The sequence below is a fragment of the Bos mutus genome, chromosome 1, assembly GCF_027580195.1.
Source record: "Bos mutus isolate GX-2022 chromosome 1, NWIPB_WYAK_1.1, whole genome shotgun sequence".
Classification (NCBI taxonomy): domain Eukaryota; kingdom Metazoa; phylum Chordata; class Mammalia; order Artiodactyla; family Bovidae; genus Bos; species Bos mutus.
The window spans coordinates 128,647,317-128,665,472 of NC_091617.1; the positions used below are offsets into that span (position 1 = coordinate 128,647,317).

The 18,156-nt window shown below is 46.6% G+C and overlaps 1 long non-coding RNA gene across 2 annotated transcripts in view; it reads right to left on the reverse strand.

Annotated features, from left to right (window-relative positions):
- Positions 1 to 13,066: 13,066 nt before the first annotated feature.
- Positions 13,067 to 18,156, reverse strand: part of LOC138991284 (uncharacterized) — a 143,989-nt gene continuing 138,899 nt past the window's right edge. For both annotated transcript variants that reach the window (XR_011467315.1, XR_011467311.1), the window contains one exon: positions 13,067 to 13,430. This is a non-coding gene — a long non-coding RNA (uncharacterized lncRNA). The remainder of the gene's footprint in view (positions 13,431 to 18,156) is intronic.

The window sequence follows — 18,156 nt, forward strand, 5'->3', positions numbered from 1 at the left end:
ACTGAAAAATAAAATATAGGCTAAGGAGGTTCAGAAACAGCTTTGAAAGGAAAAAAAAAAAATTGGAAGGAGCTAAGCCAACATCTTAGTGCTCTTGATGCTATCGGATTGAACTGAGCCAACACAGGGGCTCAGTCCTGCTCCTCAGAGGGGTGTTCCCTCAGGGGCACACCGCCCCTCCACCCTACAGGGCCCAGCCATGCATTCTATGAAAGTCGAGACCAAGCCTCAGCCTCCACTTCCTTCTTTTTTTAAAAAAATTCATTTATTTTAATTGAAGGATAATTACAATATTGTATTGGTTTCTACCATATATCCACAGGGATCAGCCATCACTATTTCCTTCTAAGGCCTGTGCCTCTGAGCATGGGTGGAGTAGACATGGGCTTCAGGAAGAGACCTAGGTGTCAAGAGGCCTGCCCAGCCCAAGGTGGCTAGTGCAGCCCCTTTAGGTCCCAGAGCAGGACAAAGCCTCTCCAGCTCCTCATTTCACAAAAGCAAAGGCTGCCGAGAGAGTGGCAGAGGCTGTCAGCATAGCCCAGCAGGCCTGCAGCAGTTAGGATGGTAACCAGGACCTCTTGGCTCCTCACCTCTCACCCTCTCCTCCTATAGTTCAGCTGGCTTTTGGGAGGTCCTGGCCTGGATCAGCAGCATCAGGGGGCAGAGGTGGCCCTGCTCCGGGCATGCCCAGGTCTATCTTGACCCTTCCATGAACAGGCTCTGAACTAATCCCATGGTTGCTGACCACTTACTTGAGTATCCTGAGGCGTCCGGGAGTATGGTAGCCCAGCACACAGCCTCCGGGGCCAGACTGCCTGCATTCAAGTCCTAGTTCTGCTACTGGCCAGGGTGTGACCACCACCCTGTCTCAGTGTATCCTTCTTTAAAATGGGAGTGATAATCCCATTCGGCAAAGTCCTTGTAAGAATTCAATAAGAGAGAGTTCCCTGGTAGCCTAGAGGTTAGGACTCAGGGTTTTCACTGCAAGGGGCCAAGGTTCAAACTCCGGCCAGAGTTCAGTCCCTGGTTGGGGAACTGATCCCGCAAGCCATGCAGTAGGCCAAAAGTTAAATTTCAGTAAATTAATGTAGGTAAAGTGACTGGGACCCAGTAAAAGCTCAGATGTCACTATAGTACTCCTAGATTCAACCCTGATTGGATCAGTGTGAGCCCCCTTCACTTCCTTTAGTGTACGCAGCCCAGCTCTTCCTGTGCCCCAGAGGGTGGAGAGCAAAAGGACTTCAGGCAGTGGTTTTAAAGTATAAGCCCCAGACCAATGGCATCGCGTGGGAACTAGTCAGAAATGCAAATTATGGGTCCCACCACAGACCTATAATTTAGATGCTTAGGATGGGGCCCAGTGATATTTTAATGAGCCCTCCAGGTGATCTGATGACTGCTCAAGGTTAAGAAGCCCTGGTGAAGATGTACATGCCACTTGGGCAGCAGGTCCGACACCTGCCTTGTGTCAGCGTTTTATGGCTTTGCCCACAAACACTCATCACTGGGCCCTGCACTTGATCCCAGCACTGTGGTCACCATACCTGCTCCCATCCTGCAAGCACCAGCCTTGCGCCACCCACCACGACCTCTACCGCCCATATGCTGGGGCCTTGCCTGCTCCTGCCTCCAGCCACGTGCACCCCAACCTCTACCCCACACTCAGCCTGTGTCCAGCTGGGCCTGGCCCAGCCCTGGGGGGAGACTCAGGCACTTGACTTCAAAGCCTTGTCAGAGGGAGCCTGGTTTGCAGTGGAGGTCAAAGATAAACCAAGAAACAAATCGGCCAGAAAATGTGTGTTGGGGGAAGCTGCCCAGAGCTCCGGGGGAGGTGAGGTGGGGCGGGGGGAGGTGGGCTGGGCTTGTTCTGCACCCCTTCCTGCAGGAGCCCTTTCAGCAGTCCAGGCCACGCTGGACACCCTTCTGCCAGGCAACCTGAGGGGGAGCCTGGACCCCGCCGATCCCACTCCCACCCAACCCCCATCTGAGTCTGAACTGCATTTGTTCTGGCCTGATCCCCTGCATCCCCACTCAACAGAAACATGTGCTCAGAGCTGGACTGACACTTGCCTGGACCCAGGAGCAACTTGGTGGAGGAAACACAGGCAGGTGGGAGTAGAACAGAGTCCAGGTGGACCCAGGTGTCCAGGGCAGGTGCTGCCCTTTAGACAGCATGGAGCCGCCTGCTCCACCCACTGCCCTCCCGGGTTTCAGGCATCTGTCCTTCCCCAGTGTGCCACAATGCCCTGCGCTGCTGTGGCTATGTCCATAGCCCAGGCCCCATCTATGTTCTTCTGTTACAGGGGTGCCCCTCAGGAGCACATGAGTGGGGTGAAGGCCTGTGAGTTCCATCCTACACCAGAGCAGGGCACAGCTGGTAGGGTGGGGGACCATTCTAGTGTTAACTGCCCGCACACACACCGAAATCTAACATGCTTGGCTACGGCTGGGGGCATGCCAGGGGCTGACAAGGACTCTGGGCTTGGTGGGGCCACCACAAGAAACAGGGCTGCCCGCCAAGTATCAGTGGGGAGGGAGTGGGGCCCAACCATGGGCTGATAACTTTGTGTGCACAGGTTATTGTGCTTAACCCTGGGGCCCTGTTGCCAAGGTAGGCGCTGCTGTCCCCTTTCACACAAAGGCTGCGTGGGGCCCAACGTGGCTTGGTCAGAGAGCAGCTGGGAATGGAGCCTCAGTGCTCCCACTAGCCTTTGCTATGGTTGAGTGGCAACAGAGCAGCTTCCTCAGGCACTGGCTCATCCTGCAGCCTAAGCATTGACAGGGCTGGCACTGTCCTTGGCAGCTACATGGAAGCCCTGGACCTCTGGCTGCTCGCAAAGCCCACGCCTGACTACCACGTCCAAGGTGAGCCAGTGAGGAGAGCTTATCACCACCACTGTTCCCACTTTCAAGTGAGAAAGCAGGTTCAGGGAGGTGTCCTGCCCAGGTCTGCCCTACCGGCAAGCTGGGAAGCTGGAATGGGAGCCCAGCTTAGACAGAGAGACACCCAGGGTTCAGATAAGCCGAGATGGGAGTAGGGGCCAGGGGTCCTGAGGTGGGAGTGGGAGTGTGCTTTTTGCCATGAGAGTGTGAACCAACATTATTTAAAACAAACTACAAACTGTACAGCCCAGCACAAAGCATACGACACACACCCAGCCAAGTCCTCGCCCCCTCCAGGGGTAACCGCTGTCATCAGACGCTGCAGCGCCTTCCAGGGCTTTTCTCTGTACTTACACATATCCACAAGTGCCTCAGGGCTTCCCAGGGGGCTCAGTGGTAAAGAATCACCTGCCAATGCAGGAGACGAGGTTCAGTCCCTGGGTCAGGAAGACCCCCTGGAGTTGGAAATGGCAACCCACTCCAGTACTCTTGCCTGGGAAATCCCATGGACAGAGGAGCCTAGCCGGCACTTTATCATGAATCAGGCGCCTTCTGAGGACTCTGCCATCTCTCACTCCTCAGAACTGACCAGTGGACAGAGGAGGGAGACCAGTAAATTGGCTCAGAGGCCCCATCCAAAGTCCTGGATCAACTGAGTCGAGAAGCCAAGCTGAGAGCCTGTCCCACACCTGCCTGTACCGGGCACTTCCCTTAAGAGGCCCACAACCCAGGGGAGAGGCGGGCCCACAGGCACATCTCCCGTCCTGGCTGCCAGAGCTCCTGGCAGGAAAGCCATCCAGAGTGGATGCCGCACACTCAGCATGCCAGCATCTGCCAGTGGTGTGACCTGGCCTGAATCTCCCCCAGTGAAGAAAAGAGAGATGGCCCCTATCCTCACCCATTCTGGCTGTCTTCCTGCAGGCCCAGAGAGGGCAACTGCCATGTTCTGCCAGGATCTTGCCTCCAGGAGGCTCCCAGGATCTTCCTCCAGGGTGAATGGCTTCCTCTGGCAGGGCCCATGGGGCATGTCGGAGGCTGCCGTGGGGTGAGGGGTGGGGTGAGTGGAGACAGCTGCCGCCCCTCTGTTGTGGGGCTGGCGGTGAAGAGCCGGCGTGCAGATAATTGGGGTGACGTCCTGGTACACTGACAAGACCCACTTCCAGATGGTGCTGAGGGCCCACTTAGAACAATTAGCCAGGGGAGATGACTCCACCTGCTATTTTTAGAGGGTACCACATCTGGAGGTGGTATCTTTCGGCTGGAGATGTCTGCACCAAAGGCCGGGGGATTTGCATCATCTTCCGTGATGAACTCATCACGATTTCTCCACCACGTTTTCAGGCCTTCAGATGACAGGTCATTCTGGTGCTCTGTGCAGGGGGCCTGGCCTTGGGGCAGACTCTAGAAATATCCTCTGATCACTGCTCAGTGCTGTGCTAAGAGCAGAGGACAGGACCTGGGCAGACCGGCTTCCTTTGGAGACATGAATTCCAGCTCTGTCCACAGGGCGTGGTGCTGAGCAGCTGGGCAATCAGGCCTCCTGCGTGGCTAGGGGTGCTTATCTGGGTTCGTATGTTGGGATCTGTATGTTGGGGATGCAGCTGATACATCACCCCAGCATCCCCAGACAGCAGGCCACAGACAGTGAGACCTAGAGATCAGACGGGGACTTGGGGAGTCAGACAGATGGGAGCTGAAGCCCCAGCCCAGCTGTGGCCTTGGAGAGGCAATGTCACCCCCTGTACCTCACTTCCCACCTGTAGCAGGAGGAGACCTGCTACAGAGTAGAGCTAAACTAAACATATTGCAGAGGAAAGTGTGGATTTACACACCCAGACCCTAGGGGACAAAGTGGTGCCTTTCTTGATCTTACAATCTAATTTGGCTCTTGACCCCTGAGTTCATTGCTGGTAAGCAGTCATCCAGCCATTTCACAGGAGACTCAGTCTCTGTGGGACTTTCTAGCTCCAATTCTTGGTCAGCCTAGCAGTCCTCTCCCTCTCTTCCTTCTCTGTCCTCGGGGGCAGTGGGGGAGGGGTGTGTGTGAAAGCTCCACCCACCAGCTGCCTCTCTTGAAGGCTGCTACTGGCCCTGGAGGTTCCTTATCTAGTCCTTGTTCACTGGCCTCTGGCCATGCTGTGACTGCTGGTGCCACCGGTCTCAGCTCACCAAGTGCATGTGGTCACTCAATGTCCTTCTTGTTCTGACTCAGGATATCTCCAGATCTGCCCGCCCTGCTCTCACCCATGTGGGGCCCAGCAAAATCACAGATGCTCCCTCGTACCACCTCTGGCATCTTTCCGTGTCCCCTGCCCCACCTCTCTCCCCTTTCCCCTCATCACCCTGCTAACCCTCACCTCTCAAAGCCATGCTTGTTTCTGGCTGCCAGTCTACTCCAAACCACATCCTCCTCTGCAACAGCCTGGCGGAAGACCACACTCAGACAACCCATCATGCACAGGACTCTGGACATCTGTGGGCATCCTCTCATGTCTCACACTGGTGGACCCTGTCCTGTCCTCCAACCTTCCAGGACTGGGCCCCCAGCTGTGCCCCCTACAGTGAAGCAAAGGGAGTGTTTCTATGACCTTCTCATACTCTCTGGTATTCTCTAAGGTTTATAAATCAACACAGATAACTCAATTTTAACAAAAGTCTTTCTGATTTTTCTTAAAGATAAATATGTCTTTGACAAATAAGTATCCCTTCACTCCCTGGCCAGAAAGGTAGGACTGAGCAGTGGTTAAAATTAAGTAGAGATTTGATTAAACTTCGGAAAAGGAAGGACATAACAAAGATAAGAGCAGAAATAAATAAAATGGAGATGCAAAAAGCAACACAAAAGATCAATGAAACTGAGAGCTAATTTTGTGGAAAAATGCAAAACAGACCTTTAATTGACTCACCAAGAAAAAAATAAGAGAGGACTCAAATAAAATCAAAACTTTAAGAGGAGACATTGCAACTGACACATACCCAAAACAGAGGATCATAAGAGACTACTATAAACAATTATAAGCCACAAATTGAACAATGTAGAAGAAACTGATAAATTCCTAGAAACATACAAACTACCAAGACAGAATCATGAAGAAATAGAAAATCTGGACAGACCAATTACTAGTAAGAGATTAAATCAATAATCAAAAACCTTCCAACAAACAAAAGTCTAGGACCAGATGGCTTCACTGCTGAATTCTACCATTTAAAGAACAATTAATACCAATCCTTCTCAAACTCTTCCAAAAAAATAGAGGAGGAGGGAATATTTCCAAACTTATTTTACGAGGCCAACATTTCCCTGATACCAAAACCAGACAAGGACACTACAAGAAAAAAGAATTACAGGCCAATATCCCTGAGAAAGATAGATGTAAAAATCCTCAATAAAAACACTAGCAAACGGAATTTAACAACACACTAAAAGGATCATACACCACGATCAAATGGGATGCATTCCAAGGCTGCAAGGATAGGCCACATCTGCAAATCAATCAATGTGATATACCACATAGAAAAAATGAAGGCTGAAAATCATACAGCCATCTCAACAGATGCAGAGAAAGCACCTGACAAATTCAACATCTATTCATGATTAAAAAACACTCTCACCAAACTGGGTACAGAGGGAAAATATCACAACTTAATAAGTGCCAGGTATGACAAGCCCACAGCTAACATCGTATTAAAGCCAAGAGCTTTTCCTTTAAGATCAGGAACCAGACACAGATGTCCACTCTCACCAGATTTATTCACTCTAGTCAGGAATTTCTAGCAAGAGTAATCAGGCAAGAAAAGTAAATAAATAAAAGACATCCAAATTGGAAAGGAAGAAGTAAAACTGTCTCTATTTGCAGATGACATATATAGAAAACTCTATAAAGATGCAATCTGTTAGAAATATTAAGAATACATGAATTCATTAACATTGCAAGATACAAAATGAATATACAAAAATCACTTGTACTTTGACACATTAACAATGAACTATCAATCAAGGAGATCCAACCAGTCCATTCTAAAGGAGATCAGCCCTGGATTTCTTTGGAAGGAACGATGCTAAAGCTGAAACTCCAGTACTTTGGCCACCTCATGTGAAGAGTTGACTCATTGGAAAAGACTCTGATGCTGGGAGGGATTTGGGGCAAGAGGAGACAGGGACGACAGAGGATGAGATGGCTGGATGGCATCACTGACTCGATGGACATGAGTCTGAGTGAACCCCAGGAGTTGGTGATGGACAGGGAGGCCTGGCGTGCTGCGATTCATGGGGTTGCAAAGAGTCGGACACGACTGAGCAACTGATTTGATCTGATCTGATCAATTAAGAAAACAAACTAACTTAGAATTGCTTAAAATAATCAAATACCTAGGAATAAATTTAACCAAGGAAGTAAAAGGTATGTTCCATGAAAATTATAAGGCAGTGATGAAATAAACTAAAGAAGATACAAATAAATGCAAAAATATTGCATGCTCATGGAATGGAAGAATTAATAGTTAAAATTTCCATACTACTCCAAACAATCTACAGATTAAATGCAATCCCTATCAAATTTCCAATGGCATTTTTCACAGAAACAGAACAATCCTAAAATTTGTATGGAACCTCAAAGACCCCAAACAGCCAAAGCAATCTTGAGAAAGATGACCAAAGTTGGAGGAATGACCTTTCCTGATTTCAAACTGCATTACAAAGCTACAGGAATCAAAATAGTATGGCATTGGCATAAAAACAGACAAATAGATCAATGAAACAGAATAATGAACTGAGAAATAAAACCATCCATATATTGTCAGTTTATTTACAACAAAGGAGCCAGGAATGTAGACTGGGGAAAGGACAGCCTCTGCAATAAGTGGTTCTGGGAACACAGGATAGCCACATGCAAAAGAATAAAACTGGACACCATCTTATATGACATGCAAAAATCAACTCCAAATGGTTTAAAGACTTGAATGTAAGGTCTAAACCACAAAACTCACAAAAGAAAAAAGGCGTAAGGTCCTGGATATTGGTCTTGGTAATGATTTTTTGGATCTGACACCAAAAGAAATGGCAATAGAAGCAAAATTTAAAAAGTGGCACTACATCAAGCTAAAAAGCTTCTGCAGAGCAAAGGAAACCATCTATAAGAGGCTAATATAAAAGAACCTTATACAATTCAAGAGCAAAAAAATAGATGAAAAAAATTTTAAATAAAAAAACACAAAAACAAAACATTCAATTATAATTAAAAATGACCAAAGGAAGTGAAAAGGCATTTTTCCAAAGAAGATATACAAATGTGGTCCCAATGGAAAAGTGTGAAGTTTCCTCAAAAAAATTTAAAGTAGAACTACCATATAATCCAGCAATTCTTCTTCTAGGTATATATCAAAGACAACAAAATCACTATCCCAAAGAGATTTCTGCAGCGTTCTCTACAGCATTATTTATAATAGGCAAGACACCGAAGCAACCTAAGCGTCCATCAACAGATGACTGGATAAAGACAATGCAGTAAACACACAGTGGAGTATTACTCAGCCACATAAAGGAAGAAGTCCTGTGACAACACAGATGGACCTGGAGGGAAATATGCTAAGTGAAGTAACTCAGAGAAGAACAAATACTATGTGATTTCATTTATATGCATAATCTAAAAAATAAAAAATTGAACTCATAGAAAAAGAAGACAGAGGCAGAGGTTGGAGGGAAATGGATAAATATGCCCAAAGGTACAAACTTCCAATAATGAGATTAAATTCTAGGAATGTAATGAACAGCATGGTGACTATGGTTAACAACACTATATTTATAGTTGAAGGTTGTTGAGAGTATATAGGAAAAGTTCTCATTATAAGAAAACAGTCTATAACTATGTGAGGTAATGGATACTAACTAAACTTATTATGGTGATCATTTTGTCATATATACACCAAATGATTATGCTATATACCTTAAACTATTACAATCTTGTATGTCAATCACATCTCAAGATTGGGGGAAATAAACAGGTTACTCAACAATCCCACTTTTATGAAAAGAAAAAAAATGTATATATTAGTTACATTGAATCTAAGGTATCATTGATGATTAAATGCACCATTTTTATTCACCAAGAAAATAAAAACCAAAAAATGCTCCCAATTAAACCATAATGAACTAGAGATTACAGGATACATCATGATTTCAGAGATGTTAAAATGACATGGGTATCCTCAAATTGGTAAAATGCTACACTGTCGTTTTCCTTTCATTCATTGTAAAATAAACGCCCTCCCTACCACCAGCGAAGTGTGGAATTTCAATTCAAATCCCCACTTGGCTCCTTACGTTGACCTGGGTGGATTCTTACCCCTCTTCAGCTTCAGTGTAGCAGCTCTAAACGGGAATACTAACCATGCCCCCTCCTAGGACTGCTGGGAGAGCTAACTGCACCCAGCGCAGCACCTAGCGCTGTAGAGGGCTCAGCAGAGGACGAGCAAGGCTGTCACTACTACTGTTGTGCTTGTCCCACCAACAGAGCCAAGCCAGATGGACTCATTCCCAAGAGAATATGGCCTCTCACACGCCCTCCAACTAGGCCCTGAGCACTCTCCATCCATTTTTCTGTAAAAAATGCCATTGTCCTCCAGATGAAATGGGCTACTTTAGGCCAGGGATTTTTCTTTGCAAGAGACAGAAGGGAGACAGGAGTCTAGAAGCACCTGGTTTCCAGGCCACCAAGGCGGGAGGTGCCCTGGGGGCACACAACCAGGTTGTTAGAAGCAGCCTCCTGGGGGCTCAGGACCAGAGGCCATGAGCCTCCAGGGTGGCAAGAGGGGGTGCCAGGCAGGCGGCAGTGGGATCTATGCCCCCCCAGGCTGCTACCCACAGTGGGTGCACAGCTGAGCCATCTCTGAGAGCCTGACATCACCCAAGTTAGGACCTGGCCCCAAACAGGAGGAAATAAAGAGTTACATTCTCACCCAAACCCACTGGAGCTGTGGAGAGACCCGGAAGTGGGCAGCACAAGGTGGAAAGAACTTCCTCACCAGTTCACACTTGCCAGTCACACCTGCTCTAATATCATCCACTCTGGGCGTAGGTAGGGCTTGTGAGCCCTGTAATCAGATGAAAAATCAGAAGCTCAGAGACCTCCAGTGATTTGTCTGTCACAATACAAGTGGGGGTGGGGGAACTGGAGTCCATGGGCACACTGGCCTTTAGGTATGTAATTTTCCCACTGAAAAGCCAGTCAGTAATGTGTCAGCAAGAAGGTGAGCATTCACTAACAGGAATGTAAGAGATGGCCATTTTTGTCGAGCAAAACTTGTAAAATACCCAGTAGTTTCTTATGTTTTAGCCAATATTTAGCGTCATATGCTGGAGAAGGCAATGGCAACCTACTCCAGTACTCTTGCCTGGAAAATCCCATTGATGGAAGAGCCTGGTGGGCTGCCATCTATGGGGTCGTGAAGAGTCGGACGCGAATGAAGTGACTTAGCAGCAGCCATACACTACACTGCCCTCGATGCTCCAAAACTGAATTCAGAGACATCTTTTAGCCACCTCAGTTTAGTCACATCGCTTGTTTTCAGAAGCTCAAAGGCACTGGTAATTCTTTATTGTGAAATATCTATACAAAAGAGTGCATTAACATAAGTATATAACAATAGGAACAATAACAAATGTATATATACTTAAAAGTAACGTCTTTGATGTTTTCTGCAGTTTTACCAAAATACATGTGGTTGTGAATTATTACTTGTTTGAAATTTCTTGTGTTTCTTAGATCTGAGTTTTGGTGTCTTTTAGCAATTCTTGGAACATGTCAGCCATTATTTCTTTGAAGACTGCCATTGCCCTATTATTTCTACAATTATCTCCTTTTGGAACTCCATGGAAATATGTGAGCTCTTCACACCTATTCTTTATGTCTCTTAACTTTGCTTTCCTCTTGTCCATTTCTGTGTCTGGATTGCATACTAGATTGTTTCTTAAGAATTATCTTATCAGTGCATTCATTTTCTCTTCAGCTGTATCTAATTTTATTGTGTCTACTTCTGTGTCTATTGTAAATTCATCCACTGAATTTTCCACTTCGATTATCGTATTTTTTCCTAGACATTCTTTCTGATATTTTATAAATCTGCACTAAAAATAATGTCTTTGGAATTCCCTGATGGTTCAGGGATTAAGACTCTGTACTCTCACTGCCAAGGGCCTGGGTTCAATCCCTGGTTGGGGGACTAAGACCCATGTGCTGCACAGTGTGATTAGAAAAATAAATAAAAAACAAAAACAAACAAAAAAACTGTGCTGTGATAATATTCCAAACCTTTCTTTTATAGCTTAAAACACACTGAGTGAGTGAGTGAGTGAGTGAATGAAGTCGCTCAGTCGTGTCTGACTCTTTGCGACCCCATGGACTGTAGCCCACCAGGCTCCTCCTTCCTGGGATTCTCCAAGCAAGAGTATGGGAGTGGGTTGCCATTTCCTTCTCTAGAGGATCTTCCCAACCCAGGGATCGAACCCGTGTCTCCTGCACTCCTAAAACTCATTAGGTATAGTTATTTCTCACATCTGCTCATTTTAGTATCTTTAGTCCTTGTAGGTCTGCTTTTGCAGTCTGCTGTACCTGCTGATTCTTATTCAGGGTGCCTGTTTCCTGGTATGATTCTGGGACTTCTTGACTTGAACTGAAATGTTCCTTGGAACTATAATCTACCAAGAAATTTTTGAACCTGAGCTGAATTTGGCCTCCTACAGAGAGAACCAGTCTTTGTTTTTGCTGGTCACTTGTGGGAAGCATTAACATAGGACCATTTTAAACTAGATTCTCTACTTCAAGATTTCAGATTACACATGAATGTGTTGTGAGAGTCAGCTTTTAATTACCAGAAGAGGTATTTTCTCCTACCTGCACAGGGCCAGGTTGTCCTTGCTCTCACTTCTATGGAGTGAAGTTCATTTCCTGGTTACTCTTATACTGATGGTGTAGCCTTTGGGGCCCCGCTCCACATGGAGATTCTTTAAACTGCCCACTTGGGCAGGCCCTAGGATTTACCTATATTCTCCCATTCCCCACTCAGCATCAACAGGGAGCCTTAAGATCCTGAAACAAAAGCCAGCACTGTGCCCCATGCCTATGTCCACACTCTTCATTCAGTTTCAATCTCTGATTCCTTACTTTCTTGCCAGCTCAGTAGTATAATTTTAAAAACATTTTATCTGATATATTGTTGTTTTCATCTGAAAAGTTGTTCAGGACATTTAAGGCATCATTGGGACTCCCGGGCAGTCCAGTGGTTAGGACTCCATGCTTCCACTGCAGTGGGCACAAGTTTGATTCCTGGGTGGGGAACTAAGATCTCTCAAGCCACAGAGCAGCCAAAAAAAAAAAAAAGGCATCACTGCTTCAGAAATGAGACCTCCACAGACATTTTGGGTAAAATATAAAACATTCCCTGTCTCAAAGATGGATTTAAGCAAATTTGGGCTGCTGGCAAATATTTTTCTAAAATACCACTTTCCCTTCTCTTTCTTCTTTTCAGTAACTCTCCCCCATACTTAATTCTCATTGTTGCTCTTTCCCTCCCCTTGATAGAAATGAATGAATAAACTACTGCTAATGTATTAATGACTTAAAACAGTAGATCCCCATCCCTTGGAATATCACAGATCACACTTACTATGTAACATATTAGGAAGAATCTTAAATTTTTTCTTCCTTAAAGATTTACAATCTGATTTATTTGTTTATTTATTTAGGGGGATTTTCACTGCTTTTTTTCAATTAATTTACTTTAATTGGAGGCTAATTGCTTTACAATATTGTAGTGGTTTTTGCCATACATTGACATGAATCAGCCATGGGTGTACACGTGTCCCCCATCTTGAACCCCCCTCCCATCTCCCTCCCCATCCCATCCCTCTGGGTTGTCCCAGTGCATCAGCTTTGAGTGCCCTGTTTCATGCACTGAACTTGAACTGGTGACCTATTTCACATATGGTAATATACATGTTTCAATGCTATTCTCTCACATCATCCCACTCTCACCTTCTCCCACAGAGTCCAAAAGTCTGTTCTATATGATTTATTTTTAATTGAAGAAAATTGTTTCACAATATTGTGTTGGCCTCTGCCATACAACAACATAAGTCAGCCATAGATATACATGTGTCCCCTCCCTCCCACCCCTTTAAGCTGTCACAGAGCCCCAGTTTGAGTTCCCTGAGTCATATAGCAAATACCATTGGTTATCTATTTTACACATGGCAATGGCACCCCACTCCAGTACTCTTGCCTGGAAAATCCCCCTGGTAGGCTGCAGTCCATGGGGTCGCTAAGAGTCAGACATGACCGAGTGACTTCACTTTCACTTTTCACTTTCATGCATTGGAGAAGGAAATGGCAACCCACTCCAGTGTTCTTGCCTGGAGAATCCCAGGGACGGGGGAGCCTGGTGGGCTGCCATCTATGGGGTCGCACAGAGTTGGACACGACTGAGGCAACTTAGCAGCAGCAGCAGCAGCAGCACTGTATATGCTTCCATGTTCCTCTCTCCATTTGTCCCACCTGGAGAGGACACAGTTTGAGTGAAGGAGTGACTCTGATTTCCATTCCAGAATACTGTCAGTCAGGGACTCCCCACACACACACTCCCCTCCCCCTGCCCATAGGCATAAAGAGAGGCTCTCACTCCCTTGAGAGAGCCCCCTCTGTACTCTAGAGACCAGGCTGTACAAGGCAGGTCAAGGATGCATATGTTCAGCTGTGAGATGGGCAGCCACACTCACAGGTTCCTAGGGGCATGCAGACCCCTCACCCAGCAGACCCACCATGGCCATGGAAGGATGCACATTAGCACAGCAGATCTTGCCAAAGCTGCCAGCACAGTGAATGCTGAGCTCACAGCAGGTGGCTTTTCACAAACCCGTGTACACAGCCTGCTCTCCTCCCCCAGCTCTGACCAGCGCTTCCCATCCTCTTGCTCCTGGCAGGGCCGGGGGGCATCAGAGAGGTAGAGTGACTGATGGATGCAGGAAGAAAAATGGATTCTAGTGTTCTCAGCATGGAGAGCTTTTAACTCTAGCTTCTGAGTCCTGCTTAAAGTACATGTGTGAATGTGAGAGCCAGGGAGAATGTACGAGGCCCTCACATGGCCTCTGATCCACACAGTGATGAGAGCCCCCAGTATTCTCTGCCCATCCCTGCGGGGAGCTGCCCTCTCATCCACCCTGGCTTCCTATACGAGGCAAATTTGCGGGTCCCAGACAATCTGCTCCTTCCCCAGTAGGAGGGATCCAGGGATGTAATCTTGGCAGACTTCCAGCATTCCCTTAAGAGACTTTAGCACTTCCTCTCACATGCACTGAAGCTGCTCTATTTATATACTGCTGCATAATGAACCACCCCCAAACTTAGTGGCTTATAACAGCAATTATCATTAATTTTGCTTATGAATATGCAATATAGGTAGAGCTTGGTGGGGAAAGTTCATATTTGCTCACCAGCTGGGGCAACTCAACAAGGGCTGGAGGATCCACGTCCAAGATAACCTTCAAGGCTGGAAAGTCACTGCCACCTACTGGCTGGGGCTTCCTCATGGCATGGTGGCTGGGTTCAAAGAATAAATGTTCCCAAATGTCCAGGCAGAGACCACAAGACTTCCTATGATCTAGCCTCAGAAGTCCAGGACATCATCTCTGCTGAATCCTCAGTCACTAATGGCCAACCCAGACTCAAGGGAAAGGCAGTTAGACACCACTCTCAATTAGAACAGTAAGAAATGATAACCCTGTATGCGAGACAGCAAAAGAGACACAGATGTATTGAACAGTCTTTTGGACTCTGTGGGAGAGGGCGAGGGCAGGATGATATGGAAGAATGGCATTGAAACATGTAAATTATCATATGTGAAACCAATCGCCAGTCCAGGTTGGATGCATGAGACAGGGTGCTCGGGGCTGGGGCACTGGGATGACCCAGAGGGATGGGAGGTGGGAGGTGGGTTCAGGATGGGGAACACATGTACACCCATGGTGGATTCAAGTCAATGTATGGCAAAACCAATACAATATTGTAAAGTAAAATAACTAAAATAACTAAATTTTTTTTAAAAATAAAAAAAAGAACAGTAAGAAAGAAGATGTAGCCATCTTTAATTTACTACACAAGTCTGGGTGATGAGGACTGTTTCAGAATTTCAGTGTGTGTGTGTGACAGAGAGAGAGAGAGAGAGAGAATTGGGAATAGGCAATCATTTATTCATTTCTTCAACAAGCACTTTTGAGCATCTCCACAGGGTCATTCAAGACATGTCCACACTCTCCAGGAGCTCCCAGTCATGTGGGAGAAGCAGATATAGATGGATGAACGTGGATATTTATCCATTCAATCTACATTGTTTGAGCACCTATTAAGCACTAGGCCTGGTGCTGGGGTACAGGGTGACCAAGTTGGGCAGGCCCTGTCCTTACAAAGGTCACAGTTTGTCAGAGCAGATAGACTTAAAAGCTGTTATTACAGTGAGTATTGTGAGGGCTTGGAGCAGAGCTGCACGGGGCAGGGATGGTCTCTGGCAGGCAGGTGTGCTGCTGTCTCGCTGGGAAAGTGGCGTTCAGCAGAATCCTTCAGTAGGCGTCTATGCAGATGAAGTGGGGGAAGCAAGTGGGTTGCTGGTAGGGGGGATCATCCACATGAAGGCTCATATGCAAGAAGGGGTGAGAAGCTCTTCAGGGCTTCAGAGATGTTCAGTGTGGTGTGTGCTTGCATGTGTACAGACTGTATATGCCTGGGTGTATATATCCATGTGTGTGCACAGGGGAAGTATGTGAGAGTCTGTGTGTGTAAGTGTGCATGTAAGTGCATGCATGTGTGGGTTTGGAGGAACACCAGGACCTCCTCCCCTGCACCTGGCCTAAGATGAGAAGTGTGCCCACTCTGCTGAGGTCTAGGGAACAGCACTCCCACTCTGCTGCCATACATCTCAGGGCACCCATGGCCCATCTCTTTTTACACTCTGGCCTGTACTGGACAGATGCCACTAGCTCCCCTCTCAGGCACATTTTGACATGCCATGATTGGCATGTAGCATGGAAAAGGAGAGGCAAGCTCTGGGCCCAGCCTCAAGGTGACCAGTCCACCTTCTCCTCCAGCCTGCTGGGGCATCCTTGGGACCTCCCACCTCCTCCACCTCCCACCACCTCCTGGAGCTGAATCTGACCCCAACTCATGGAAGTGACCATGTCTCTGATCAGACTGGCCTGCCAGTGGCAGCCTGGACCAGATCTTGTGCATCTCTGGGCTACAGAATTCTCCATTTTGAGAGAGGAGAACCCACCCTGTGAAGAAGAGGCTCATTCCCATGTGAGTCAGGCAACCCTACCCCAAAGTCATGTATATAAAAGCTCTTCAAGACCCATTCTCTAGTTTCAGGTCTATATCCCCCTTGTGAGTGGGGTGAGGAGCTAGAAAGGGGTAGGCAGAGGAGGTGGGAAGGTGAGGCACGAGGCTGGGTCTTCCTGGGTTCAGTCTGGTAGATGGCCCCAAGAGAAAGCTGTCCCAGTCCCACGTTTCCACTTCGCCTACTCCTCAGCAGCACATCAGGGTGAGAAAGAAGAGGGGATAGATAATAATCAGAGTAGTAATAACAGTCTCAAAACTGTTCTAATCATTTTTCTTTTTTTGCCCTTCTATTACCCTACAGGCATTGTCTTTCTGTCTGGACTTGGTTCAACTGCATGTTGATCACATGATCAATAGCAAAAGTTAACATGACTTTCACTAAATAAAAGTTTCTCTCTCACACAAAAGAAACTCAGCATCAGGCAGCCTAGGTCTGATTAAAATGACTTCATAAAGTTGGCAGGGACCCAGGCTCCCTCCAGTTCACTGCTCTGCAATCATCTTCATGTCCAAAGACGGCTGCTAGAGCTCCAGCCATCACATCTGTAAACAAGGCAGCTCTTTAAGTTGTTGTTGTTAAAAAAAAAAAAAAGAATTTACTGAGGTATAATTTATCTAAAATAAAATGCATATATGTTAAATAGTTTTGTAAATTCTGACAAATTTAAATACCCATGTAATCACCATTGCAATTAAGACATACAACATTCCCATCTCCCTAGAGGGCTTCCCTGGGTGGCTCAGATGGTAAAGAATATGCCTGCAATATAGGGGATCTGGGTTCAATCCCTAGGTTAGGAAGATCCCCTGGAGAAGGAAATAGCAACCCACTCCAGTATTCTTCCCTGGAGAACTCCCTCAGACAAAGGAGCTTGGTGGGTTACAGTCCATGGGGCCAAACACAACTGAGCAATGAACACTTTCACTTTCACCTCCCTAGAAAGTTCTCTCATGTTCCTGTAGTCAGTGTCCCCTTTGACATTTCCTGCTTTAGAACTTTATACAAATGCAGTAATTTACTATTTACTCTTCTGTGTCTGAATTCTTTCACTCACCATAGTGCTTTTGCGGTTTACCCATGTTGTTGTTTATATCAGTGGTTTGTTCCTTTTTATTACTGAGTGATAGTCCACAGTATGAATGGTCCATTGTTTATTCACATGCTGGTAGACATTTGCTTCTTTCTTCTCCATCCTTTTTAGGAGACTTTCTAGAAGTTCCATATAACATTTCCTTTGGATTTCAAAATAGTCACATGGCCACACCTAGAAGTGCAGCTCTTTAGCTGGGTGGAAGTGGGATTTTTTTCTAGGAGGAAGAGGGGGTGGATGTTGATGACAGGAGTGGGCTCATCTGACTGACTGAGAAACCAAGATCCAAAGAAGCAGTGATTCCCCTAAGGTCACCTAGGTCCTCATGACACAGGTGGGTCAAAGCTCCAGATTTAGGGCCTTTTCAATCTGTCCCAAGAAGACCACTTCACATCTAGCAGGTATTCCCCATTGGCCAATGCCCACAGAGTCTGGGGCATGGGGTGAGAGTACCATGAAGGAGCTGGCTGGTGTCAGGGAAAAGGGATTAACACTGATGTCAGGGAGCATTTAACTGGGCATTCACTAACCACCAGGCCCACATAACGGTAAAGCCATCCAGTAGGCTAATCACTCCTGTTAGCCCCATTTCTCAGATGAGTAAACCACATTTAGAGAGGTTAAGCAACTTGTCTGGGGTCACATAGCTAGCAAATGGTATTGATAGGTTCTAGACCTTCAGTTCTGTCAAAGGCGGGATCCAACCACCGAGAGAAATATCCTTTCCAAGAGGTAGAGGAGGTTCTATCTTAGACCTGTAAACAAACAGCCCGTCCAGAGGCCTGCCTATGGGCCTCAGGGGC